Below are 13726 nucleotides of genomic sequence, written 5' to 3'. Positions count from 1 at the left end.
GTCGGGCCCATTATGTCTAGGCCTAATTAGGCAGTTGTAGACACCAATTTATATTTGGGTCCTATTTGACCCATTGATGTCCGGATTAGATCAAGCGCGTTAATGTTTGGGCTCAATTAGGCCCATTTGTGTTTAGGTCAAATTAGGGACTTCTATGCCCAAGTCTAATTAAATAGCTTTTTTATATAAATTATTATTATCGTTCTTATTATTATTAGAATTATTATTACCATTAATAATAATAATAATATTATTATTATTATTATTATTTTCCTTTTCTGTTCTTTTTTTATACATGAAAAAATAAAATCAGGGTCGAAATCCCTTGGTCAAATTCAATCAATGACTGCTAAAATTTTGGACCTAAAATCTCATCTGGGCAGAATGCAATCCCAAGAATCAAGTATGGGATTGATTCTGTATGTTTCCTAAAATCATTCTAAAGGTTGCTTATAACTTGGACTAATTTCTACACATAGAAACACAAGAGAAAATTTGGAGGAAATTATAGGGAAAATTCTGGCATTAAGGGTTTTTGGGGTTCGAAATTGGAATTTTGGGAGTTGATTCGAAGTTCTGGTGTGATTATAGGTCTCTAGAGTTGAATTTAAGGTTGTAGAAGGTTCAAGATGATTTGGAAATTTTTTTGGAAATTTTTTTTATTTTTTTTGGTTTTTTAAAGAACTTAAAATTTTTTGGTGAATTTTTTGGAGACTAGATGAAGTTTTCGGATAGATTCCGATCAGATTTCTAGAATCCAATAGGTTTTCCATAAGCCGGTGGGTTTCCCCATTTTTGGTTGAATTTTTTTATGACATTCCCAAAAATCGATGACATTCCCAATTTTCGATTGAATTTACCGATGGGTTTTTTAGAAAGAGGTAAGAGGAAATTGGGTTTAGAGAGAGAGAGGTTCAGGTGGTTTTGAGAAAAATGCTAAGAGGTGCCATATATACTAGCCCAACATGACGTCGTTTTGAACTAGCTAGGATCCATGAGCAAACCCGATGACCTGCGTGTTGACCTGTGGCTTGACCCAACCCGACTGTAGGTTTTTCTTTTTTCATTTTATTTTTATTTTTATTTTTTGATTTGATTTGATTTGATTTTTAACCTATTTTATTATTTTTTGGTTTTATTTATTTATTTATTTATTTTATCTAAAAAATATTTTTCTATCACTTTTATTTCCTAAAAGAAAAAGTATAAAAAAATAAAGTAAAAAAAAAACAAAAAAGAGAGAAATAATTCTACAAAAAATATGCATATAAAAACAAAAAAAAGAATATATTTTCAAAATAAGCAAGAAAATTATTTTTATCTTTTAAACTATTGGAGGATTACCTTGAAGTGAGCCTTACCAAACTATTGAAAGGCTTCACTAATATTTTTGGAATAAAAATTAATAAATTCAACGACGGAGCCTCTTCAGAGTGAAACACTAGTCTCCATGAATACTCATGAGGTGAGAGAATTACCTTAGATTGTTACCAAACTATTGAGACAATTTTAGGGTTAATTTTTAATATTAAATTATTTGGTAAAATTATAAAAATGATCAAAGCTTGGATAATTCAAAGTCAAACTAATACCATCTTATGGATGGGCGTTATGAAGGTGCTGCAACATTTTCCAAGCATAACCGACTCTTAAATGTAACATTTGTTTTATAAATAAGATTCAATTAGGTGGCCAATCACACCTAACCAAAAAAAAATTGATGGCAACTCGTTTCACCCATGTCTAGTGGTAGGTCCATGGATATATATGTTATGATAGTTTGGTGACTCTACTGGGGACCTAGAGAATTAAGCCAATAAATGACTTCTTATTATCCAAGCCTTGCTTAATAAGTTTGAAATTTTTTTCTCTTTTATTATTTGTATTTACTATATTATTTATTTTCCTTTTCATTGTATATACCTGCTTATTTTTCATCGCTTATATTTGCCTAATTATCTATTTATTGTATATATCTGTCATTCATTTGCATATGCATAGCATAAGCCATCCACTTAGGCTCTACCTTTAAGAGGGAGTGAAGTACCTATGTCCTTGTGAGATTTCATGTCTCTGCATGGGTCTGTTAAACACTCCCACCCAAATTGAACCATTCCACTTATAGCCTGTGATGGGTGAGAATTGGGGTGCCTTATTAGTCTGTAATGGACCATGATGTAGGGAACAATTTAGAGACCTTTTAGAATTGACCCAAATCACATATTGTCAACCTTAAGAGCCCAACCATAGATTATAGCCTCATATTCCTACCCTTTGTAGATAATCCAAAATTCTAGGTCATGTTGTTATCTTGCTATGTGATGTTTACTCAATGTTTTATTAAAATGACTAACTAATTTCTTTGTCTTTTTTTATTTTTTTTGTGTACATTCATGAATATGTTTATAGATTGCATAGTATTTTTGACCTAAAGCTATTTCAACAAAAAAACCCTCATGGATTCCATAAAATGTCATGTTTGTTCATCATCTATGCTGTTCAAATATGACTCTCCCATAGATGTATGGATGGAATTAGAAAAGAAGCAACTAGAAGAAGAAGATTGTTTGCCACCTGGTCATGTCCCTACACTATCAGGAGAAGTTTGCCTACTCTTCAAACATAATGATCTAAAAAACTTATCAGACATGTGGAATAGTATGACCACTTTAAGGTATGAGGCTTTTTGTAAAAAGTTTGGGCACATCGTATATCTCACGTCAGTGGAGGTTGACTATTCACTTATTAGGGTGATGGTACAGTTTTGGGATCCGTCCTACCAATGCTTCATCTTTAATAAGGTTGATCTTGTGCTAATAATATAAGAGTACTCAACTCTGGTAGGCATGCATTTATTGTATCCATATAAGATATACATGAAGAAACACAAATTAGAAAGTCATAGAAAGTTGGGTTAGATGTTAGGACTGGGAAAAGAGACCATAGATTCATACATTCGAGAGAAAGGAGATCACAAGGGTATTCCATGATAGGTTCTCCAAGAATTCATTATCAAGCATCTAGATGATGATCAGGGAATAAATGCGTTTGCTCTAGCCATATATGGGTTGGTCATTTTTCTCAAGGTTTTAGGACACATTGAGATGGAAGAGGTGGATTTATTTGAGTAGATTGAAAGGTGGTGTAATCCTTCACCAGCTATATTAGCAGAACTATCAGATCTCTGAATTTTTATAGGCAGATGGACAAAGCACGTTTAATGGGTTGATACCTTTATTATTTGTATGGATGAAGAGCCATTTTGAATGTAAGAAAAGTGCTTTTACCAAACTTTATTTCCATACTTGGAGTCCGATTAGAGAATTCCATCAGAGCACTTGGCTAGAAGCAAAGACTCAAAAGGAGTTGAAATGTCTACTACAAGGGCTCACGATTATATAGGAAAAATGGTTAGCTCCGTGGATGGATAGGGAACCTATGCTATATCAATGTGGAGATGAAATAGGGGCTCCACTTTTAGGTCTATGAGAGTCGACAAGTTATGCACCATTAATGGTATTAAGACAGCATGAAGCTGAATAGTTTACTCTTGTGACTTGTAAGCTTGGCTAGTTTGACTGCTCATATAAGGAGCCCGAAACTTTCAAAAAGATTGATGGCATGATTAAGGCCTGGAAGAAGCCCAAGAGAGTAAGCCCATGACCATTTTCTAATTGAGTCACTCAAGGATATTTGATTTAGAGAAATAAGAGGGGTTAGGAAATTACTTTTATGCCCCAGGATCTTCACTTACCAATGCATCAAGAGTCAAATAAAAAACTTTCAGAATTAGAGCATAAAATGGAAAAGGAGAAACTGAGACAAGAAATCTTGAAGCTGCAAGAAGAAAAAGACCAGTAGCAAAATAAACCAGAGAAATTAGAAATCTTAGTCCACAGGATTTCCAAGGAATATAACAAGGCCCGGAAAGTTGTTAGAGAATGGAATAATACCCTTAAGGAGCTGAAGGAGTTACGACAAGAGTATAAGAGATTGTGTATACAAGTGCAGGCCAAAGAAATAAATAACACAGAGTTAGTTCATGAAAATAAAGTGTTGAAGGAAGAATATGCCTAAATAGAAGATGTTTTTATGGAGATTGAGCAGGAGAATCAATGGTTTTCAGACTTCATTCTGACTTTGACATCAAAGTTGAATAAACAAAAAAATGATGTCAGAATCCTCATAGAAAGGCACAAAGAGTTATCTTATCAGATGTGGTATGGCAAAAGAGAAGGGTTGGGAAGATAGAGGTATATAGAGCGCTTTTCAACTCAGATAGGTAAGGTTGTAATCTAAGCAGACGAAATGGCAAAAAGGGTTGAGGCACTAAGAGCTTTGATTACACCAATAGGGGAACATGGATAGAAACTGTTAAACTTCATTGAAAAAGCTAAGGACCAGTATGAGCAAGTTAGGCATTTTTATAGAGGAATAGTATTAGATTCGATGTAAAATAGACTTCTGTGGAATAAATAAAAGTTTCTTTTTGTTGGAATTTTTTCAAAGGGGTAAAATTTTCTTTTCTTTTCTTTCCTATTCTTTTCCATGCATTTGCATTACACTCATTCATTCATCCATTATCATCATAACACCATTGAATTTTCAATTGTGGTATTAAGGTGCAAGAATAGCTACACATCAATACAATACTCGAACTTGAGCTAGAATGATGGAACATGATAATACAACCCATCTTGAATGGAAAAAAAAAGCCCAAGAGGCATTAGAGGGAAAGTTGAGCAAGATTCTAGAAGCCTTGAAAAAAGTAAATAGAGGAAAATCAGTGGAAGAAAACACTTCACAAAAAGCTACTGAATTGGCACATCTTCCAAGCTTCCACCCATAACCAACTCAAACTGCCCCAATATTCCAACATCAACAAACAGCTTTTTCAAAGTACAATTACCCATGAATGACTTATGCACCAGGTCATGAAAATGTCCAAAGTTATGATAATCTTATCTTTGTCAAAAAAGTAGCTGAGCCCATTCAACTTCCTACTACAGATGAAGTAAAGGAGAAAGAAAAGACACCAGTAGTTGTGCCCTTAGAAAGTTTTAAAACTGATCAGGCCATAAGCAGGCTTGAGGAAAAATTAAGAGCTATAGAGGGAATGTATTTCTATGGATCCATGAATGCTATGGGACTTTGCCTAGTACCAGACGTGGTAATGCCACCCAACTTTAAAGTATCAAAATTTGAAAAATATGATAGTACTAAATGCCCTATCACACATATCACCATGTATTGTCATAAAATGATGGCACATATTAGTAATGAGAAACTACTTATGCATGTCTTTCAAGACAACCTAATAAGATCGTAACGAGGTGCTATGTCTAGTTAAATGGGACCTGAATAAAGACATGAAAAGATTTGACTCGATCTTTCATCAATTAATATTACCATATTATCAACATGGCCCTAGACTGTCTTTTTTTTTAGGTAATAGAAAAGAAGGTATTTGAATCCTTCAAGCAATATGCCCAAAGATGGTGAGATGTAGCTATTCAAGTACAACCTATCTTAATAGATAAGAAAACCATCATTCTATTTGTGAGTACTTTGAAGTCACTTTACTATGAGAGGATGATCGAAAATATGACTAAAAATTTTGCTGATATGGTGATTTTAGAAGAGATTATCAAGAATGTCATTAAAAATGATAAACTTGAAGGAGGTGAGTCTTCCAAAAGAGCACCCAAGAAGAAAAAAAGTGAGACTTAGGTTGTGAGTCTTGAGGGGCAGCAATTTAGAAGCTACTCTCAGCCTACTTACCCTACATGCGACCATATGATAAACCATACCTTTGTATTTTCCTACCAATCGATCACCCAACCATCTTATCCATCTTCACCAAGATCTTTCGCTCACCCAGTTAGTGCTACAAATAATACCAGAGAACCATGAACTAGAGAAAAACTCATTTTTGATCCTATAACTATAAGCTACACAGAGTTATATCAAGAGCTCTACAAGAACCATCTAATTACTTCGTCTCTACCAAATAGCCTGAACTTGTTTATCCCAAATGGTATGAAACCATTGCCCATTGTGATTACCATTATAGAGTAACAGGCCATTTTATTAAAAATTACCTTTCTCTAAAATAAAAAGTGCAACATCTGATTAAAGAAAGTCTGATAAGTTTTGATATTAGTAGAAGCTTAGCACCTAATGTTGTAGGAATTCAGTGCTTAATCATACATTAACACCCTGGATAAAGATAAAAAATATAAAAAAAAGGGTAAAAAAGATTAAAATGCCATTCAACCAGCTTTATGATGCCTTATATAAAACTGGACTGATACAACCAGTGACTCTATGCATTTACATAGGAAGACGCATCCCTAATCAAATATGTAAGTATCGTAATGGAGCTCTAGGCATTCTATTGAAAAATGTTGACAATTTCACCAGGAGGTGAAGAAATTAATAGACTCTTACTGAATAGAGTTATATAAGGAATCAAAAGCCTTGAAAAACATTAAGCTGGCTATGATAGATAGGTGGGTGCCAAAACTTATCACTATACATTATAAGGAGAAACCATAATCAACGGAAAGCAAGTTCATCACTAAACCCTTAGCTTTCAAAGTCTCACACCTATTTTTTTATAAAGATAATAAAAAAGTGCCTTAGGATTATAAGTGTGAGGTGATGACTCAAGGACAGCCAAAAGATATGCTAAAATTTAAAATCGCTAATATAACAAGGGTAGGGGGCATAACTAGAAGTGAGAGATGTTACGCTTTGATGACTTTGAAAAAAGAGAAGGAAAAGCAGATCGAACTAGAGATTCCAAATGCCTCAAAATCTATGCCTAAAAATGAAACTTGCGAGTTTTTGAAGTTAGTCAAGCATAACGAATATTCTGTGGTGGAACAACTAAACAAGATGCCGTCATAATTTCTCTACTATCATTTCTCTTAAACTCTGAACTACATCGTAATGCCTTTTTGAAGGTATTGAATTAGGCTTATGTGACCCATAATGTCTCCACAGAGTATGTGAATCACTTGGCAGGGAATCTAGTGGTGCCACACCATATCTTTTTCAGCAATGATGGATTTCACTTGAGGGTAGAAAAAGTATCAAGGCATTACACATCACTGTTAAATATAAGGGCTATATAATAGTTAAGGTTCTCATTGATAATAGATCAGCTATTAATGTTATGTCAGTATCTGTCTTGGCCAAATTACCTTTTGATATGTCCCACATCCAAGACAGTCAAATAATGGTTCGAGCATTTGATGGAATCAAACAAGAAGTCTTAAAAGATGTTGAGTTGCCTATACAGATTGAACCATGTGTCTTTAATATAAAATTTCAAGTCATGGATATTTCTCCATCATATAATTATTTATTGGGAAGGCCATGGATCCACAAGGTAGGTGCCATCCCTTTTTCGTTGCATCAAAAGATCAAATTTAATGTAGAAAGATAATTGGTGATTATGGTTAGAGAAGAAGACTTATTAGTGACCTAACCCATAAATGCCCATATGTAGAAATGACGAAAGAATCATTAGAATATTCTTACAAGTTTTTCATACCCGTTAATGTAGTAGGTGAAGGGCTCAGGTTCAATACAATTGTGATTAATTAGATGATTAACAAAGGTTAGAGTATTCAGTTCAACTTGGGCAAGAATCTTTAAGGGATAAGAGAATTCTTAAAACTTGAAGACAATAGTGACAGAGCATGATTAGTTTATGAGATGGAAAAAATACTAAGCCATAGTAAGAGGGTAAGGAATGAATCGACAGTTGTTCTTCACTTAAATGAGCTTTTCACTCCTAGAGGATATGTGCTTCCAAAAGCAAAAAAAGACACAAAAGAGGAACCAAAGTGGGAGAAAGCTTTTGCCAAGCTATCTATTTATATGGTGAATGATGGAAACAAAAATAAGGAAGCCTTGGTTTACCTCTGCTCATCAGGATATAAATAGTAAAATTTGAGGGTCATCCAAATACCTAGTGTTTTCAATTTTTCTTCAATGTAATCACATCTCCTTATTGTTTATGCCCAAAAGCATTGGGATAAAACTCTTACGTTTGGGCCTTTATTTTTCATTATTCCAATAAAAGTACAAGCATGCATTTTGTTCATTTCTTCCATTCCATTAACAAATTTTCTTACCAATATTTCCTATTTTATTAATTTTCAAGTCCCTAAATGAATGTGAAGGTAGTCATGACAATGATTCTGGGTTTAACTTTGAAAATTCAATTAACACCGATGAACTTGATACTGAATAAAATTTTGAGTAATACACTTTGTCTCTGAATTTAATGAGGATAATTTAACAGGATGATAAATTCATTAAGCCTCATCAAGAAGTTATTGAATTGATCAATTTGGGTGATGCTGAAAATAAAAAAAAAAGTTAAGATTGGTACTTCACTTTCAGTTGTTGACCACCAGTGGCTAGAAGATTTGCTCTGAGAGTTTGTAGATGTATTTATCTGGTCCTATCAAGATATGCTTGGATTAAGTACTGAAATAATGGAACATAGGCTACCATTGAAGCCATAATGCAAATCGATGCAGCAAAAACTAAGAAAAAACTGAAGATGCTGTTAAAAATTAAAGAAGAAGTTAAAAAATAATTTGATGCAAGCTTCTTATGAGTGGTTAAATATCCTGAATTGGTGGCTAATATAGTACCTATCCCCAAAACAGATGGAAAAGTATGGAGGTGTGTGGATTATAAAGATCTGACCAGAGCTAGCCCTAAGGATAATTTTTTCTTGTCTCACATAGATACACTGGTAGACAATACAGCTTGATATTCAGTGTTCTCTTTCATGGATGGATTCTCTAGCTATAATAAGATTAAGATGGCATAAGATGATAGAGAGAAGACCTCATTTATCACTTTGTGAGGAACTTTCTTCTATAAAGTTATGCCTTTTGGACTAAAAAATGCTAGGACAACTTATCAAAGAGCTATGGTGACCCATTTCCATGATATGATGCATAAAGAGATTGAAGGGTATGTGGATTACATGATTACAAAGTCTAGGAAAAAAGAGGATCATATAGTCAATCTCAAAAAATTATTTGAAAGGTTGAGAAAGTTTAAGCTCAAACTGAATTCGACTAAATATACATTCAAAACTAGATCAAGAAAGCTGTTAGGATTTATAGTCAATGAAAGAGGGATAGAAATGAATCCAGATAAAATTTGAGCTATCCAGAATTTATCCCCTCTAAGCACATAAAAGGAGGTTCGAGCTTTCTTAGGCAGATTGAATTATATTTCTCGATTTATTTCTCAACTCACTCTTAAATGTGATCCCATTTTCAAACTCTTTCAAAAAAATACTCTTAGGGAGTGGAATGAACAATGTCAAGAAGCTTTCGATAAGATCAAGCAGTACTTATCAAACCCTTTAATACTAGCATCTCATATTCTAGCAAAACCCTTAATTCTATACTTAGTGGTACATGAGAGCTCAATGAAATGTGTGTTGGGCCAACAAGATGAATTTAGTAAGAAAGAAAAAGCTATTTATTACCGAAGCAAGAAATTCACAGAGTATGAATCTAAGTATTCATCACTAGAGAAAATGTTTTATGCTTTGGCTTGGGCAACTAAAAGACTCATGTAGTATATGTTGTACCATACAACTTAGTTCATAGCTACATTAGATCCCAGCAAATACATATTTGAGAAGCCTTCACTATCAGAAAGAATCGTAAGATGGCAACTGATGCTTTTAGAATATGACATAGTATATGTAAGCCAAAGAGCAATAAAAAAAAGTGTCATTGCTGAATTCTTAGTAGATAAGGCTGCTGATGACTATGAACCCATGAAGCTTTATTTTTTAATGCCCATCTCAAAGTTAGAGGAGGATGATAAAGAGATATGGAGGATGTATTTTGATAGGGCTGTTAATGCCATGAGGCATAGGATTGGAGTAGTTTTAATATCTCCAACAAAACATTATAACCCTATTACGTCAGGAATGAATTTCAATTGCACCAATAATGTAGCTAAATATGAGGCTTGTGTCATGGAATTGCATGCTGCTTTGGACAAAAAAGTTGAAACATTAAAAGTGTTTGGGGATTTAGCTCTAGTTATTTATCAACTAAAAGGTGAATGAGAAACGAGGGATTCAAAGCTTATTTCTTATTACAAGTACATCTTAGAGCTGTGTCAGCAATTTAAAGCAATTCAATTTGAACACTTGTCTCATGAAAAAAATCAGATTGTAGATGCCTTGGCTACCTTGGCTACAATGGTACGAATTGATGATATTGCTAAAATTTAACCTATCTAATTAGATATTAGGGACATGCCAGTGCATTGTGCCAACTTGAAAAAAGAAGAAGATGGTCACCTTTGGTACCATGATATTATGCAATATTTAAAAAATTAGCAATACCCAGATTTAGCAACAGAAAATGATAAGAGAATCTTACGAAGATTAGCCATGGGATTCTTTTTAGATAGAGAAATTTTATACAAAAAAGGTAAGGACCAAGTGTTACTATGTTATGTAAGTGTATTTAAAGCTAGAAAAATTATTGAAGAGGTGCACAATATGTATGTAGAGCACGTGCAAATGGGCATATGATAACAAGATAAGTCATGCGAGCTGGATATTACTGGTTGACAATAGAAAAAGATTACATAAACTATGGCCATAAATGTCACAAATGCCATATTTATGCTGATAAGATACATGCTCCACCCAGTGCCTTACATGTGATAGCACCACCTTGGCTATTTTCTATGTGAAGAATGAATGTCATTAGTCCTGTCACACCAAAAGCCTCAAATGGGAATATATTCATTTTTGTTATGATTGATTTTTTCATTAAATGGGTTGAAGCCACTTCTTTCACAACTGTGACAATATCAGTGGTTTGTAAATTCATCAAAAAAGAAATAATTTATGGATATTGGCTCTTAGAAAGAATCATCATAGATAATGCTAAGAATTTGAATAACAAAATGATACACTCAATTCAAGATCAAACACCATAACTCAGCTCCATACCACCCAAAAATGAATAGGGCAGTGGAAGCTGCAAATAAAAACATCAAAAGAATTTTGAAAAAGATGACTAAAATATACAAGGATTGGTATGAGAAATTACCTTTTGCTCTACATGCATATCAAACTTCTGTATGCACCTCTACTAGAGCAACTCTTTTTCCTTGGTTTATAGGATGGAAGCTGTATTGTCAGTAAAAATAAAATCCCATCGCTAAGAGTCCTAAGGGAAGTGGGATTAGAAGAAGCTAAATGGATTTAAAAATGTTATGAGCAGTTGAACTTTATTGAAGAAAAGAGATTGACGGCACTTTGCCATGACCAATTATACCAAAAAAAGATGATGAGAGCTCATGACAAAAAGGTCAAACTTTATTAGTTTCGAAAAAAAGAGTTGGTGTTGAAAAAAGTTCTTCCAAGTCAGCGTGATGATAAAAGGAAATAAACCCCGAATTGGGAAATATCATATGTTGTAAAAAGAGCCTTTTCAAGAAAATCATTAATTCTGTCATAAATGGACAGAGATGAACTTCTCAGTTTTGTTAATTTTGATGCAGTGAAAAGCATTTTACTTAACACAAAAAAGGTAAAAAAAATTAAAAAAAAAACAAAACAAAAAAAAGAGGAAATTAAATTAAAAACCCAAAAGGGTGACTTAGATCCAAAAAAAGCGGTTCGAGTTGAAACCTTGAAAGGCAGTTTGAATAGAGTATGGCATCACTTGGAAGGCATACCAGGGACAGTGAATTTCAAAGAACTTTGAAGTGTCAGGGCATTATATCTTGATTGAGTTTTTAAAAGAGATATAGGGCTTGTTGTCATGGTTATCTAATCATTTGTCTTAGGACATTGCTACCCCAAATAGTTGTTCCTGAATACCCTATTCGTAATTTATTACTTATCCAAATAAATGAAAGTCGTCTTATTGTTCTCTCCTATTTTTATACATTGCCAATATATTTGTCCTTTTTCTTTGTACCTATTCATGAATGGAAGAAATGAATTCTGCACTCTAAAACTGGGATAATGATTAATAATTGAACAAAGTCATAAGAAGTTGTGTGTTGCCTTGAAAAATCAAAGGAGATAAAGGCAAAAGATGAATGCCTCTTAAAAAAAAATTGACTTTCATGGCTTTCATTAAGAGATGGTTTCTTTGCCAATGATGTGCTTCAAAGTGGATGAAAAATAGTTTTTTTGCCAAAATTGTTCCTCCAGGTTGATGAAAGATGGTTTTTTTGCTAAAGATGCACCTCCAAGTTGATGAAAAATAGTTTTTTTACCAAATATATGTATCCAGGTTAATGAAAGATGATTTTTTTGCTAAAATGTATAGTGAAGATAAATATTCATGATAATGAACGATGGTTTCTCTAATAAAGGTATGCAAAAATGAGAATACAAAAGCCTTAGTACCATAATTGATGTTTTATTTGCATAAGACATGCACTTGCACTATCCAAACCCGTGACATTAGTTCAATCATTTATTTTTTACCTTGACATGGTCTTGGTTACTTCATTTTGACTTGCGACATCATCCCAATCATTTGATCTTAACTCATATTAGATCATCTTCAAACTCGTGACATCAGTTCGGTCATTTATTTTTAATCTTGACTCGATCCTCGTCACTTCATTTTAACTTATGACATCATCCCAGTCATTTGATCTCGACTCATGTCAGATCATCTCCAGATCTGCAACATCAGTCCGATCATTTATTTTTGACCTCGACTTAGTCCTAGTCAGTTCATTTTGACTTGCAACATCGTCCCGATCATTTGATCTCGACTCATGTCAGATCATTTTCAGACTTGTGACATCAGTCCAGTGATTTATGTTTGACCTCGACTCGGTCTTGATTGTTTCATTTTGACTTGCGACATCATCCCAGTCATTTGATCTCAACTCATGTTAGATCATCTTCAAACCCATGACATTCGTTCGATCATTTATTTTTAAGCTCGACTCAGTCCTGATCGCTTCATTTTGACTTGTGACATCATCACAATCATTTGATCTTGACTTAGGTCAGATCATCTTCAGACTCACGATATCAGTCCAGTCATTTATTTACGATCTTAACTTGGTCTTAGTCACCTTTCAATTTACGACATCGTCTCAGTCATTTAATCTCAGCTCTGGTCAGATCATTTTACTTTCGATTTGAGGTTCCCACCAGTTAGTTTTACTCACTGATTTAAATTGAGTAGAGTGGGTGTTTGAGTCTTTACATCATTTTTATTTAACAAAGATATGTAAAGAGAGGCAGCTATAGACATCCATTTATGTTCGAGTCCTATTTGACCCATCGATCTTCGAATCCAATCAAGCCTGTTAACGTTTGAGCCCAATTAGGCCCATTGATGTCTAGACCCGATCGGGCCCATTAACATCCGGGCTTAATTAGATAGTTGTAGACACCCATTTATGTTCGGGTCTTATTTGGCCATCGATGTCCGAGTTTGATCAAGCTAGTTGACGTCCAAGCCCAATTAAGCCCACTAACATCCGGACCTGATCGGGCCTGTTGACATTCGGGCCCAATTAGGCCTATTTTTGTTTGGGTCAAATTAGGCACTTCCATGCCCAAGTCCAATTAAATAGCTTCTTTTTATATAAATTATTATCATTGTTATTATTATTATTACCATTATTACTATTTTTTTTATTTTTATTATTATTGTTTTTCCTTTTCTATTTT

Source organism: Durio zibethinus, chromosome 9 (assembly GCF_047325235.1).
Source record: "Durio zibethinus cultivar Kanyao isolate XHJ-2024 chromosome 9, ASM4732523v1, whole genome shotgun sequence".
In the NCBI taxonomy this organism is placed as follows: domain Eukaryota; kingdom Viridiplantae; phylum Streptophyta; class Magnoliopsida; order Malvales; family Malvaceae; genus Durio; species Durio zibethinus.
Note: the sequence above shows the minus strand (reverse complement) of the source record.